The sequence below is a fragment of the Parasteatoda tepidariorum genome, chromosome 2 (genome assembly GCF_043381705.1).
Source record: "Parasteatoda tepidariorum isolate YZ-2023 chromosome 2, CAS_Ptep_4.0, whole genome shotgun sequence".
Taxonomy (NCBI): Eukaryota; Metazoa; Arthropoda; class Arachnida; order Araneae; family Theridiidae; genus Parasteatoda; species Parasteatoda tepidariorum.
In genome coordinates this window covers 11,424,484-11,440,036 of record NC_092205.1, presented here as the reverse complement: position 1 = coordinate 11,440,036, position 15,553 = coordinate 11,424,484, and the positions used below count along the sequence as shown (strand labels likewise).

Below are 15,553 nucleotides of genomic sequence, written 5' to 3'. Positions count from 1 at the left end.
CACGGTTCCCAGTGGAACACCGAAGTCAAGCATCACTGTCTGCTGTCAGTAAGCGGGTGAGTGACCAATTTGGTCACCCTACATAGGGGCCGAGGGTGCACGGTATGCGCCCTTGTTAAACTGTTCTATTGTAAAGTGCTCGACTTCGCCCAAAGGTCGTCGCGCTAGGAAGAGTCATCCCCTCTGCAGAGGATCAAAATTGTGATGACATGTCTTCGGATCATCCTCGGGGATGTTTTCCTGACCGCCGCCAATAGCCCATTGTGCAGCTCTAGCGCGACGTTAATAAAATACTTACCTACCTACATTTAAGAACCGAAATATTTTTTTACGTATTATTTGCAAAAGTCCTCCGAAACGCAAGGTTTAGCTTAATCCAGGAAGCCCATGCGAAGACTCTCCGCTGCAGCACCAGAAGAATTGGAAAAAGTTGGACTCATCGGCACAAGGTTCCGAGTCATGCACGCATTGAAAAACATTCTCACTGAATGCGGTTACCGCACCTCTGATTGCCGTTGAGAAAAAGAGAGAACCTGTCATTAGTGAGTTTTTTTGTGGTAAAACATATTTCACCAATCTGGCTCTCATATTTCCTCGATGGTAATCGGAAGCATTCAATGAGAGTAAGGTGGAGAGAGGATGCCACCGAGCGAGCTGGAAGTTTGCTTGGTGTCCAAATCCACAGGCCTAATCCACTCATCCCGAGCCACGGGACCAACCTCCGACTGGAAGACAAGTGATGATCTTTATTTATATTTTTCAGAAGCATAGAAAATTATATCAATTTTATGAATAAGCCATCTGGGGTGAAAACCGGCTCAATGTCTTGACCCTCCCCCTTCCCTCTCCTCCTCCTCTCAGTTTGATATTTCCCATTTCTTATTATTTTTCGTGTTTACCTGTCAAAAATATTTTTTTTAAATTTCCACGACGTTTTCTTTTAGAATTATGTTCAATCTAGTTTCCTAACTTAAAAGATTTCAATCCATTTGAAAATCAAGACAGAAACTAGCGTACTTCCTTATTCTATGACTCTCCACACGCCAGTGATGAAAGCATGCGAAGTGTTGCCATAGGTAGAGAGTTCTTCTCTACGCCACCTATAACCCATTTCTATCGCCATATATCTATACATGTAGAAGGCGAAAAACGTTTCTGAAAGTCCCAGTGGCATTTTGATTTATTTACCTGAGACAAAACAGTGTCATTTTCTTGTAACCTCAAAAGTTGAATAAACATTTAAAATATGTTTTATTTAGTTCATAACCCTCAAACTGCATGAAAAATAATTTTTACATTTTGCTTCACCCAACAAAATATAGCTCATAACTCCCTGAAAAATGACTTTCATTTTATTGCCCTTTCTACGAGACACATTCTGCACATATGTTCAAATCTTGACCCTTACAAAAGAACCGCTGTCTTATAACCCAGTGTATCCCAAACTTTTGACTTTTGTGTACCACCTTGCACCAACTTTTGACTTTTGTGTTCGTAACGCTGGGTATCACCAATAAAAAATGAATGTCTTTTTTACAATAAAAAATTGCACAAAAGTTTAAAATCACAACTGGCTGTTGACACCACTAATTATTAACTATTATCTCTGCAAACAATAGCCAATCGAAAAATACGTAATCGTAAATTTTCATGGCTAGCTTTGTTTTTTCATAAAATTTTTTGAAATTTTCGTTTGCTGCAAGATATTTCGCATAAAAACGTGTACCCCCGCTAAACTGTCCCCGTACCCCTGGGGGTACGCGTACAACACTTTGGGAAACACTGTATATAACCTAAGGTAACATCATATGCAGGCGTTTAAGACAGTATCAAAATAAGTAGCGAGACATTTTTGAAAAGATAACGATATTTTTTTTTTAAAAAATTACAGAGTTGGTAACCATGCATTTCTATCTTCTTCTATTTTGCTTTAATTGTTTTTCTATTAATAGTATTGAATAAATCTAGCATCGAATTCGATTTTATTCATTTGAAAAAGAACTAATACTTTTCCTCTAAGAAGCGAATTAAAGTGAAAAATAGGTAACGATATATTAATGCCAAACACAGATGAAAAAAAATATTCAAATCTTAAGAAATGCGTTATAATAAAACCATTCAACATTTTAGACACCTTAATTTAAGCCACCCATGAGAAGCTAGAGAATTTTTTTATTTCTATTATTTTGCATACAACTCAACACAACTCAACTTTTTTACAACTCAAGATTTTAGGTAAAAAAAAGTTAATCAAACCCTACCTAAAAAAGAGGAACAATAAGTGGGGGGGTAACGTCTACTAAAATTTTAGAAATTCAAATTCTTAATGTTTTAGAAAAGAGGAGAAGGGAAAAAGAAGTTTTTGAAAAAAGAGAGGAAGAAAACTATTTTCGCAAAACATATTTTACATCTGACGTAGATAAATGCAATTGCGGAACTTATATGTTCCATCCGAATGTGTAGGAAGGAAAATTTTTTTTAGGGATAAAAAAAATAAAGGAAGAAGGTTTTGAAAGATTACCTTCTAAAATATGATGCATTTATCTTCTGTGTGATTTATTCAAAAACTTTATTCGAAAGGGTGGATTTATTTCCTACTCAGTTATTTCGTAGAAAGGTTTAAGAATTTGAGGAACTAAATTTATCACTTCTTTTTAACTTTATAAAGTTGATTAAAATTAAATTTGACAAATGATGACTAAATTTTCAAGAATTTCTTACATTTGTTGGGTTTCAAATCGATAAGTTTAATAACTAAAAGAATTCAGTAGCTTTTTCTTTTCAAAAAGTAAATTGTGTTAATTTTAATATTTTATATTGTTTCATATGCAGTCACTTTTTTACTCGTTTTGTGATGTAATAGTGAAACTCAGCCAAATGTCAATCAGATAAAAATCAAGTCTTTAATATGAAAATTAACAAGATGCATGCTTATATACATTAAAAATTAACTTTACTCGTCAAATCCTAAATTAGTTTTTAACCTCTTTGCGTCATTTTAGTCAAAAACAGTTTTTTCCTTCCAGATGAAAATCGATTTTAAATTTAAAGTCCTTTGTTAATGACATAGAATCGAAAGCAAGTATCTATACTTATCGTCAAAAAACTATCAAAATAAAAATATTGATTGCATAAGTACTATCTAAATACGATGAATCGATACAACTCTATATTTTTGTGACGTAAATAAAATTCAAGTATATGAAAAAAAAGGATAATAATTATTATAAAAATTATTATTAATTAATTATATATTAGATATATTAATATATTAGATATATTAGATTAGTATATTAGATATATTAATTATATAGTAGAATAATTCATAAATGAAATATTCCATATTTAAAGTGTCATTAATAGCGTAGAAAATGGTTCAACATTTATGTTGGTGTAATATTTATGATAAAAATATTTCTGCAGAATTACAAAATTTTTGATTCATAAAAAATAGTCCGTTGATTCCTGTCAAAAAAAGGGAAGGTCGGTATTGTTCTAACCACTGATAAAAATCATAAAGGAATGGTCCGTGTTAGTACACATTCCTGTGGTCGGTACATCAATGTTGGAAGAGCAGTAACCATGGATACAAAAATCCTTACTTCTTAATAGAAACTGGAAAATAGTACAACCTGAATTCAATGAAGGGGAGTAGGAGAAGGGAACAGATTTTTTTATATTTCATCCTATAAATTTCGCCAATCCGCAATTAATTCGCAATTCCAGCGGTGATAAAACATTCATGTAAAGTAGGACAGGAACTTCATGATATCTTTCAGACGAATCCTTCCTTCGAAAACTCCGCTGAATCGTCTTTATGCCCGGGGGTTCAAGGTCCTCAGGGGGCTCTTGAGAATCTTACTTTTTATGAATAGTGTAAAAGAAAAAAATAAATAAAAATAAACAACTTTACCTTATATATTTTATAAAATAAATATATTCTGTAGTGTAAAGTGTGAATTTTTTTCTCTTTCTTCAAATAATGATTGATTATCATGAATAATTTGAATAGTTTATCACAAGGAAAACTTAAAAAAGCAATCGAAATTTATTTTCTACTCTCACTTCTTGCTCAAATTTGCAACTGTAGGGATTATACGCATCTGGAAAAATTCAAAAGTGGTAGTAATGTTAATATATATATATATATATATCTTTTATTAAGCCAGTTTTTTTTCAGGTGCGTACGTACCCCTGTATTTTCTTACTTCTGTTGTTCTCGCTTTCAGAAACATCAGGAAATCCTCGAAACTCCCTTTGGGAAGTAATCAAAGAAACACAGCTACTAAATTATTAGGGTACAAGTTAGAATTCTTGATCGCTAGTGTCATTTTGAGAAGTCATTGAATTGTCATTTTGAGAGCACAAATATTTTGTTAATACTAATTTATCCTTATCGAAAGCATTATAAGCTAGAATCCTCAATAATAATAAACACTTAATATATATATAAATTTTTTTTCAAAAAAGAAACAAATACTCTTTTTTTCTGTGAAAGAATAAATTTTTGATATCCCACAGTTAGTGTTGTCCTTTTAATGTCAATACAATAATTGTATATGCTCTAACATTAGAGTGGAAACTCTTTAAATAATTCTCAATGGCTCCCATAAAGGCTCTTAAAAGATGGAGCCATAAAAATTCCTTGATCATGGATGATGATGATCCTGATAAAGCAGAATTCAAACATTAAACTAATGGAAGAATTTACATCACAGGCTAATCGTGGGAGGTTTTCGTGATTTTCCACTCCATGCACGCAAATGCAGGCTAGTTCCATCAAAAAGTCCACCTCGAAGGCAAATTTCACCCAATACTTGAGCCAGGAGTTTCCTTGTCTTCTGAATTGAGTTCAAAATTACAAGACTACGGAGCTGAACATTAGTAGTCGTAAACCCAAAATCGGATCGGCTGTTCGAGGACGGTTATTAAATGAAATATGATGAACTATTATATTATTCCTTACGAAAATTGTAACTTTTTGACACTATCATACCAAATTATTGTTACCAGTTGATACTGCAAGTATCAATTCCATCCGATGCTATTGATGCCAATAATAAATGGTATCGAAAGAAGGTATCTATATTTAACAGTGTCGATACTTTTTCCAATAATCTTCTATCCAACCCAGCTTTTCATTCTGTTATAATACAGTTTTAAAAACAAAATAAAAATAATCTGCTTAAAAAATTGTAAGTTTATTTTAATTTAAATTTTTTTTTTACAATTTAAGTACATACCAAAAAAGAGAGACTAGGAAAAGGGAAATTAAATGCTTATGCAAACATGTTAAAACCATTATAAATTAAATTTACTGATCTAAGCAAAGTGTGAGAGAAAAAAAAATGACATGGATGTTCTTAGCTACCTGATTTTTGTCTCATTGTGGATGTGTTTCTTTCAAGGTAAACAACCCTACACCTACCTTCTTGTGCTTTATTAAGTTTTTTTTTTAATATACTAGAGCAATAGTGCCGCAACATCCTCCTATTAATAAGGACAGATGCGTAATTCACCTTCTCCCCTCACAGAATAAAGAGGGTTCTACCTGAGTGAACCCATTCCCCGCATCTTTTTCTTTACCCCGAATAAAAGAAGGTGAAAGATGGAAATCTGCCCCGGCCATTATAAAAGATCAGGGGCACGCGTGCCGTCACAGCGCGTGCCAGCTTTCGTGGCTTACGTATGTCACGTGCTCAGTTTACCATCTGTCGCTGACGATTTCTTATATTAAATAGGCTCCAGGTTTAGAGGGATGAAAAGACCAGATGAACGAGAGGTACGTAAAAGGAGGAAAAATTAAACCTACTAAAAAAAGGAAAAATTATGAGATTTTTTTTACTTTTACCCTCGTAGAAAAAAGGAACCATACACACTACTACTTAAGAAAATAATTTTTCGGTATTTTTTAACAACTATTTAATGTTTTTAAAAAGCATTTAAATTTTAGAGATTTTAATCCTTATGAAAAAAAAATTATATAAAAAAATGTGTACATTAGGACAGCGGTTCCTAATTTTCTTCCGGCTGTGGAACACTAAATGAAGGAACTTATTTTGGTGAAACCCCGAGAATTCGTGAAGGAATTTCTTTAGCGATTATTAGCATATTAATTAACGAAAGAATATTAATTGTCTACTGAAAAAAAGGAAAAATTTGTTTTACTTTTACCTTCGTAGAAAAAATGAACCATACACGCCACTATTTGAGGAATTAATTTTTCCGTATTTTTAAACAATTATTAAACGTTTTAAAAAAATATACAAATTTTAGAGATTTTAATCTTTATGAAGAAAAAAAAATTAAATAAACAATATGTACATTAGGACAGCAGTTCCTAATTTTTTTCGTCTGTGGAACACTAAATGATGGAACTTATTTTGGCCGAACCCCGAGACTTCATGAATGAATTTCTTTAGCGATTATTAACATATTAATTAACGAAAGAATATGAATTGTTTTAAAAATATGTAATGATCTAAATCTTATTTATTATTTCGCTAATCTATAGTGAATGAATAGAGAATTAATGTATCGTTTTATCACGATTAGTCTTAAAATTGGATTTTACAGTTGAATTTACAGGTCTAGAGTGTTATCTAAACTGAAAATAAATTAGCTGAAATATAGTTTCAGTTAAAATAAAAACGAAAAAGGGACGAAAATAAATGTAGAAAATGTTTACCAAAGAATAATATTTCATTTTTGAGTTAGGTTGTTTTTATTCAATGCGAAATACTGACGTAATTTTTCATAAATGCATATCCTACTCATAATTCAATTTTAATGATGTGATTAGAATTTTTTTTTTTTTAATTTTCTTTCCTCATAAGCATTTTAATCAAACATAACTTCCTGAAAATAACGGAAATATTAAATAAATAATGGATTACTGATTCGATACAAATTTAGTTACAGGTTTAAAAAAAAAAAAGTCCCAACTCTCGGAATCTCAGTGACCTTTCTGAATCTAAGGTGAATCACGGAACCCTAAGGTTCCGTGGAACACCCATTGAAAAACGGTCGCATTAGGAGTCACAAATTAATATTTAAGCAAAGAAGTATCAAAAGTGATATCGAAAAGGCAATCGAATTACGTGTGAAGAAAGGAAAATCTTGATCGAAAACCTCCCAAGGTTAGCCTGACAGCAGGATGACTCTTAACCCTTGAACCGTCTACGACTAAGGATATTTTATGTCATAACTGCTGTCGGTGCGAGCCACTTGCGGAACTCGTATAAACCAGTCATCGCTGGTATTCGAATCCGGGTTATCTCATCGGAAGGCTAACGATCTATCTCCTGCTGATACATCGGCTCATAATTTATACTTCTGTAAAAGTAAAGTAAAGCCGCATCAGCCATGAAGTCATGACCAAGTCACAAAAGCCTCCTTAACTTCCCGGGCAAAATTGAACCCATCAACACTGTAAAAAAGGACGAATCAAATTATGGTAAAAAGTACAGACACCCTGAGTGTGACATCTGTAAAATCCCTTTTTACCGTAAAATTTTATACATTAACTTTTAGAGTAATAATTATTTAATTACAGTGATTCAGTGATTTTACAGTAAATATCACTGTAAAAAATGCGTTTTGTCAGATTTTTTGTCCCGTTAAAATGTTACGGTAAAAATAAATGTTTCAGTAAAAAGCACTGGAACCATGATCACCGGTACTTTTATCGTAATTTGATCCCGACTTTTTTGATCGTGTTTCTGAAACATGATGCTCTTTAGGTTCCTAATCAGGAATGAACTACTGAAGGACAGCTCAGTGCCTTTACCCACTGAGCTATCAGGGCTCGATATGCTATTGTTACTTAATACTGATATGAATTAAATGTTTTTAATCAATCTGGTTAATAGCGTTTCAAGTAAGCTCATTTTATCATGTGTGTGTGTGTCAAAACCTCGTTGAAAAATCGTAGTGAAACTACTGTAGTCGCTACTTGTTTTCGTAGTTTGTTGTGTAGTGTGATACATTTAAAAAAGAAAAAAAAGAAGTATAGTAAGTAGGGCGATGCAAAAAAACAAACAGTAGTTTGCCAACCTTCATCTATCAAAAGGTACCCCCAGTTAGAATCGAGTCAAGATGCCTTATATACTAGTGATTTGGTATTTAATAGTTGTAGTGGTAGTTACGTCACATAACTCCCCTTCCAGAATTTTATCTGTGATAGAATTTGATGAACGCATACCACTAGTTGAATCACGCTGTTTATTTATTTTTATCATTTTTGCTCATTATATTTCTTCTTCATTTTTTTTTATTTATTTTTTTTTATTTATTTTTTTTTATAGCATTTTGCTTATTTTTTTCCCCTTTCATTTTTTTTCCTGTTTATTGACCGGGAGACTTTATTTACTTCACCGGTTTTTTGTTTCTTTGAGCATTATATTTTTAAGCAAATCAACTGTGTAATGTAGACCATCCCTCATGTTGGCGAGTTCATATCACGTCCGGGTCACCAATGAGGGGGGAGGAGTTATCGATCAGGAGATACTCTGTAGTATTATTCTTAATCGATAATGAATCGATTAAGCAAGATTATTATAAATCATTTCTTGTATGTTGGTTGGCAACAGTCTGGATGAAAAATAGAACAGCTATGGTGAATAAATATTTGCTAACCTTCTGAATAAGTTTATCTTGTATTAAAGCGATAAAACAACACTTCAGTGCAATTAATTAGAGCAATAATAGCTAGTTAATTAGTATAATGAATTTAGTTAATTTAGTATAGCTAGTTTATCAAATTTGATGGGTACAAATCTTCGCGGTTCTGTCAAAGGACGCAATTTTAATTGTCCCTGTGACCGTGAGTTAAAAGAATTGCTTATTTAGAGTAAAGTATAATTATTATTTAAGCTAGTCATTGTGAATAATGTACCTCTTTGGTCCCACTTCCACATGCTAATGTAAGCTCGTAAAACATTGATGATATTTCAAAAGAAGGAAATATATTTTCAATGTAACTTTGTTTCCTAAAGGAAATATAAGAGTATTAAGCACTTAACGAAATTAAAGGTATTTAATAATTTCCTAGTATCTCTTTTATTAAATATTCGCTGTCAAGAAAGACATGAAAAGTTGAAGACTAAATGTACAAATTCGAAAGAAATGTTTTAGAATAACAAACGGGCTTATTTAAACATGAAAAAATATTTCTAAATAATTCTGCATGCTTAATATGAGACAATTTTTTATTCAAAGCTATTTTGAACATAATGTGTAAATTAATTTTCCTAGCAAAGTTCGGTTCCTTAAAGAAGTAAAGTAGTTACTACAATTCCAAAGTAGTTTGTAGTCACTACATTTTAAAAAAAGTAGTTGCAGTTAACTACATTTGTAACAAAGTACTTGCAATAAACTACAAAAATACTGTAGTTTTTCATACCACTGAGCGAATTATTGAAGAAGATTTTTATTGCTATCGAATAAACTAAAATATTATTATCATTTTGCATAAATATAAACTAAATACCACACTGTTAAACTTCCCTTGCCTAGTAGGTATTCAGGTAACGAGACAAGGTAATACAGTAGAGAACCGATTATCCGGAAAGATCGGGTATCGCTATTCCGGATAACTGATTTTTCCGGTTTTCTGAATCGCAACAAAAAGCCGTTTTTTTAGTGTTAAACCCAACTAAAAAAAAAATTTTGGAAATAATCTTGAAAATGANCGAGTAAAGGTAATACAGTAGAGAACCGATTATCCGGAACGATCGGGACTATCGCTATTCCGGATAACTGATTTTTCCGGTTTTCTGAATCGCTACAAAAAGCCGTTTTTTTAGTGTTAAACCCAACTAAAAAAAAATTTTGGAAATAATCTTAAAAATGAGAAAAAGCGATGAGGTAATACACCAATGATCATTTCTGAAATGATGGTAAGGTAAACATCTTTCAAAAAAGAAAGAAAAATCCTAAAATCTTATGAGGAAAAAAAAAATTTTAAATTCCGGGAAAATTTATCGAATTTCGTTCCGGTTTTTTGGTTTTCTGTTTTCCGGATAATGGGTTCTGTACTGTAATTGAAGATAATAAGCCAAGCTGGTGATTTTTTCTCCAATCCCTGCCTTTGTAATAATGTAAAAATAATCATCAGCAAGAAAGTAGCTATATATATATTATGAAAAGAATAGATAATGAATGTATACATTTATAGATAGATAAGAGAGATATGTATTAACTTTGAGAACTCAAATTAAAGCAATGTATACAAAACAACTATCAAAACATAAAGCAGAAATTGTTCAATTTACAAACAGAGAGCAGTTGGGATTCGGCTATCGATTACCTCTTATCTAATATTTTGTGAGACACCGATGTAAGGAGTCATAAAACTTGTGTAAACAGATATCGTTGCCTTTTCTATGAGTATTTTGAACCACCGGAGATAAATTCATCAAAAGATAAGCTTTATGTTCGATGATAATAAAACTAAAATGTTGTTTTATTAACACTCTCTCCGTGTATTTCATGAACTTATAGTTGCTTATTTGCGGGAATAACTGTGTATTTTTGTGACTTATACCCCTAGAACTCAATTTGATTTAAGGTAAGCATTTAGATTTTGAATTATTTATTTTCATTTGGTTGTATCAAGTTTTAGACCCAAACATTTCCGTTAATGCCTTTTCCTAGGAAAATCTACTTGTAATGTTTATTTAATGTAAAACGCAATTACAATATTTTTCTTGGTTTGTAAATGAAGGTTCATTTCTTGGAACTTAATATCGATTTACTATGAATGTCGTAGATTAATTGAAAAATCTGGCACTTAGCGAACAGCCACCGCAATTTGGAAAAAAAAGTTTTTGGAAATGGCTTCTGTATTTTCGAATCAGACTGACACTTTTTAGGCTTATTGCAGAGAGCCTGCATACATTTAGGCTAATTGGATAGTAGATTTTCCATTGTTCGATCAGCTTGTTGATTTCAGGCTTGTTAGCACTAAGTCCAGAGTACTGGAAAGATTATTCTAAACGAACTTATAAAAAGTTTATTGCAATGATCCTATACAAATTAAGTCCGATTGAGAAATCCTCGTACAGTTCTTAGATAACTAAAAGACATGTAAGCAGATAGTATTAAGCCTGAAAATCAGGCCGTTTTAAAAATAAACTGATGACTTTCCCAATTAGTCTAGCGTATAATTTAAATTTTCGGAGATTGTTTCTAGTATTTTCTTATCAGCCTTTCACTTTTTAGGCTTATTGCTGTATTCCCACATACCTTTAGGGTTATTAGAAAGACACATTCTATATTCTTACGCGAAGATAATTTCACAAACATTTCGATTCTTCCGCTATATATTTCAAACTTAACACAAAGGCAGGCATAAAGCCATTTAGAGCATAAACAAACTAATTATGCATAGAAGTTACCAGGTACACATAACAAAAATATATCANTTTCGTTCCGGTTTTTTGGTTTTCTGTTTTCCGGATAATGGGTTCCGTACTGTAATTGAAGATAATAAGCCAAGCTGGTGATTTTTTCTCCAATCCCTCTGCCTTTGTAATAATGTAAAAATAATCATCAGCAAGAAAGTAGCTATATTTAGCATGAAAATAATAGATAATAAATGTTTACATTTATAGATAGATAAGAGAGATATGTATTAACTTTGGGAACTCAAATTAAAGCAATGTATACAAAACAACTATCAAAACATAAAGCAGAAATTGTTCAATTTACAAACAGAGAGCAGTTGGGATTCGGCTATCGATTACCTCTTATCTAATATTTTGTGAGACACCGATGTAAGGAGTCATAAAACTTGTGTAAACAGATATCGTTGCCTTTTCTATGAGTATTTTGAACCACCGGAGATAAATTCATCAAAAGATAAGCTTTATGTTCGATGATAATAAAACTAAAATGTTGTTTTATTAACACTCTCTCCGTGTATTTCATGAACTTAGAGTTGCTTATTTGCGGGAATAACTGTGTATTTTTGTGACTTATACCCTTAGAACTCAATTTGATTTAAGGTAAGCATTTGGATTTTGAATTATTTATTTTCATTTGGTTGTATCAAGTTTTATACCCAAACATTTCAGTTAATGCCTTTTCCTAGGAAAATCTACTTGTAATCTTTATTTAATGTAAAACACAATTACAATATTTTTCTTGGTTCGTAAATGAAGGTTCATTTCGTGGAACTTAATACCGATTTACTATGAACGTCGTAGATTAATTGAAAAATCTGGCACTTAGCGAATAGCCACCGCAATTTGGAAAAAAAAGTATTTGGAAATGGCTTTGGTATTTTCGAATCAGACTGACACTTTTTTTAGGCTTATTGCAGAGAGCCTACGAACTTATTAAAAGTTTACTGCAATGATCCTATACAAATTAAGTCCGATTGAGAAATCCTCGTACAATTCTTAGTTTACTAAAAGACATGTAAACTGATAGTATTAAGCCTAAAAATCAGGCAGTTTAAAAAAAACTGATGACTTTCATAATTAGTCTAGCGTAATTTAAATTTTCGGAGACACTTACAAAGCTTCTAGTATTTTCTTATCAGTCTGTCACTTTTTTAGGCTTATTGCAGTAATCCCACATACCTTTGGGTATAATTAACTACACGTTAATTAATATTCTAACTCGTGTGAAGAAACATTGATCAACTTAACTCGCCATTTTGCTGATATACGATCAGCTGGCACTGACGTCATAGGTCACATGTTTGGGTATCCGTGATTTTCTTCTAATTGTGCAAGTACCAAATTACAGCATAATTATTCTTACTGATTTAAATTGCTAAATAGAATTATTTCAAGTATTATTTAAAATTAATTGAATTGTTTAAAAACTTACTAAAATAATTGCTTATTATCTAAATGTTCTAAAATAAAAAAAAATTCGCAAAGAAAATGAATAATTAAATACACTTAAATGTCTTAAACTACCACATTTTTTTCAATTGCATAAATAACTAAAGTACAAGCTTGATTTTTAACTGCATTTAAGTGATTTAATTTACTAATTAAGTTTAAATTATTTGGATTTAAAGAGGAGAATAACAAAAAAAAAACATAACTTTTAATTGCTGTGAACTTTAATAATATATAGTTTTCTATGAACAAAATGTTGTCAATTTAACTCACTTAGTCGTTTGCTTTGAAATTTGGGACATCGATTAGATATATAAAAAGGCGTTTAACTTAATAGAATTAAACAATTTTTAGATGAACGAGCATCGCCTGAGCAACAGTTCAGTGGAATAAAAAATTTCCAATCGGAAAAAAAAAAAACACTTCACATGCTTATATCTCCAAGAAAAAAACTAGCTTTAAAAGTATGCTTTGAACAAAAGGTTTTTGTAAACAATAAAACTTTTCCCAATCATCCTAACATAGATTCATTATAATTATTTTTATGAAACAGCTTGCTATTTTCTCGCTAATGAGTTATATAAAACAAGTTTTTGTATTTTACCAAATAAATAAGCAAGATCAAACAACTTCTGAGAGGATGGTTTATTTATTACTAATAACAAAATAAATAATTTATATTTTTATTGCAAATCATCAATCGCCTACAAAACACTTTTTTTTTCACCGTTCGGTAATAATCCTCAAATGAAAGCAACATCTGTTTCGATATGGTTCGTTTGTTAAATCCCACTTTTTCAACTAATCCCACTTTTTCAACTGTTGTTGCAGGCGTTAATGGAATTATAAACTAACAGCTGTTTCTACGACTTAGAATTTTATGACCCAAACTTTTGAAGCAAAAAAGTCCAAAATCGAAACTACCTCTGGTTAATCGTTTTTTAAACAGATCTCTCCTTGAAATTGAAAGAAATTTAATCTCTTTTTATTCTGTTTTTTTATCGGCACAACTCATAAAAATTCTATTTTTCACAATTAAATGTCCGAAATGTCTCAATAATAAAAACTGCCTTGATGGCGTTGGAAACAATGAGAAAGATTTCTTCATAAATGATTTTTTTTTCTTCCTGAGGACTTCAATGACTCTGGTATTCGTCACATTTACGTTCTGATTGTTGGCAACAATAAAAAAGCAGCTGATCTTTATCTTCGATCGTTTGCTCGTCAAACAAGGACAATCTTATAGATTTCGCTTGAATAACTCAAGGTTAAAGAAAACAGTAATGTTCCGTTATCAACGCTTTATGTTACTTTTTTCCTCATTCTTAAATTTTTTATTAAAATCTATGGCTTCCCATCCTTCCTCTTAAAAACTATTATCATCTGTCTTTGGCCTCATTTGTCAATTTTTAATGGACATTTTAACCCGGAAGAATGAATAAGAATTTATTGCTTGACTAATATTTTGAAAATCATTCCATTGATCGTCCTTTTGCTTCTACGTTTTTCAATTTAGTTAAAAATGACATTTTGCATTCGTAATTGTCAAATTTTGAGTTCATAATTACAAAATAATGAGCCGATGATTATAAAATCTTACATTAATTATTAATAAGTATTAAATGAATGATTATGAACTTCGTATGATTATTCTTGATTTTCAATTAATTTAAAATGGAATTCTGCACTTATGATTATCAAATACAGGCATTTATGATTACGAAATAATAAGTCTATAATTATGAATTCTTACATGTATGATTAATAAGCTGTAGATAAACTTCATAACGTATGAACTTCTTTTTCAAATTTTATTTTATAACCTGCATTGAAGAGCCGATCTGACTCTGAGTTTACAACTATCATTGTTTAACTACGTAACCTTGTAATTTTGAATCCAACCCAGAAGTCAAGGGAACTCCTGGATCAAGTATTGGGACAAACTAGTCTTCGTGGAGGACTTTTTGGTGGAACTAACCCGCATTTGCGCTACACGGAGAGGTAAACCTCCCACGGTTAGCCTGACGGCAAGGGGACTTTAGTCCATGATCCGTCTACCACTGAGAAAATTTTACGTCAACACTCTGGTCCATGCGAGCCGATCGGGGAATTCGTATCGACCATCCATCGATGAGATTTGAACCCCGGGCACAACATTGGGGTCGACCACTCTATCCTCAGAGCTACTCCCATGAAGTTCTTATGATATTTTTTCGTTTTCAATTAATTTAAGTCGACATTTTGCCTTTATGTTTATCTAATAATACATTAGAGGTTTTAAAAGAATTAGCCCATGATTATAAAATCTTGCATTTATCATTAATGAACAGTAAACGAACTTCATAATTTATGAACTTCTAATTATGTTTCTTCGTTTTCAATTTACTTAAAACGAAGTTTTGCATTTATAATTATTAAAAATTATATTTCTGTTTATATCAAAAATTTTATTCAATTCCTATGATTATGAAACCTTACCTCTGCCTTTTTTAAAATAAGTATCATTTCAAGTTAAGTTTCGAGATTCATTGCTTTATCAATATATGAATAATCAGCCGACCGGCCTGTGTAAGGGGCGGGGAACTGTCCTAGCATCAGAAAGGTTCTGGGTTCGAATCCCGGGAATGGCATGGGTGTTCTTTCCTTCTCTGTACTATTTGTCCTCACTGTGGGAGCGACGCTGGCCCACCTAATAT

General features: G+C 31.6%; 1 protein-coding gene across 4 annotated transcripts in view; it reads left to right on the top strand.

The window, feature by feature from the left end:
* LOC107445628 (TNF receptor associated factor 4) overlaps positions 1–15,553 on the top strand; it is a 216,507-nt gene that overhangs the window by 64,047 nt on the left and 136,907 nt on the right. Inside the window, exon 1 of one of the 4 annotated variants that reach the window (XM_016060063.3) lies at positions 10,227–10,570. The exons of 2 other annotated variants lie outside the window; for them this stretch is intronic. The gene's annotated coding sequence lies outside the window, so the exon portion shown is untranslated. Of the gene's footprint in view, positions 1–10,226; positions 10,571–11,899; positions 12,009–15,553 lie in introns of those variants that run through there. One more of the 4 variants, XM_043054020.2, reaches the window with a different exon arrangement.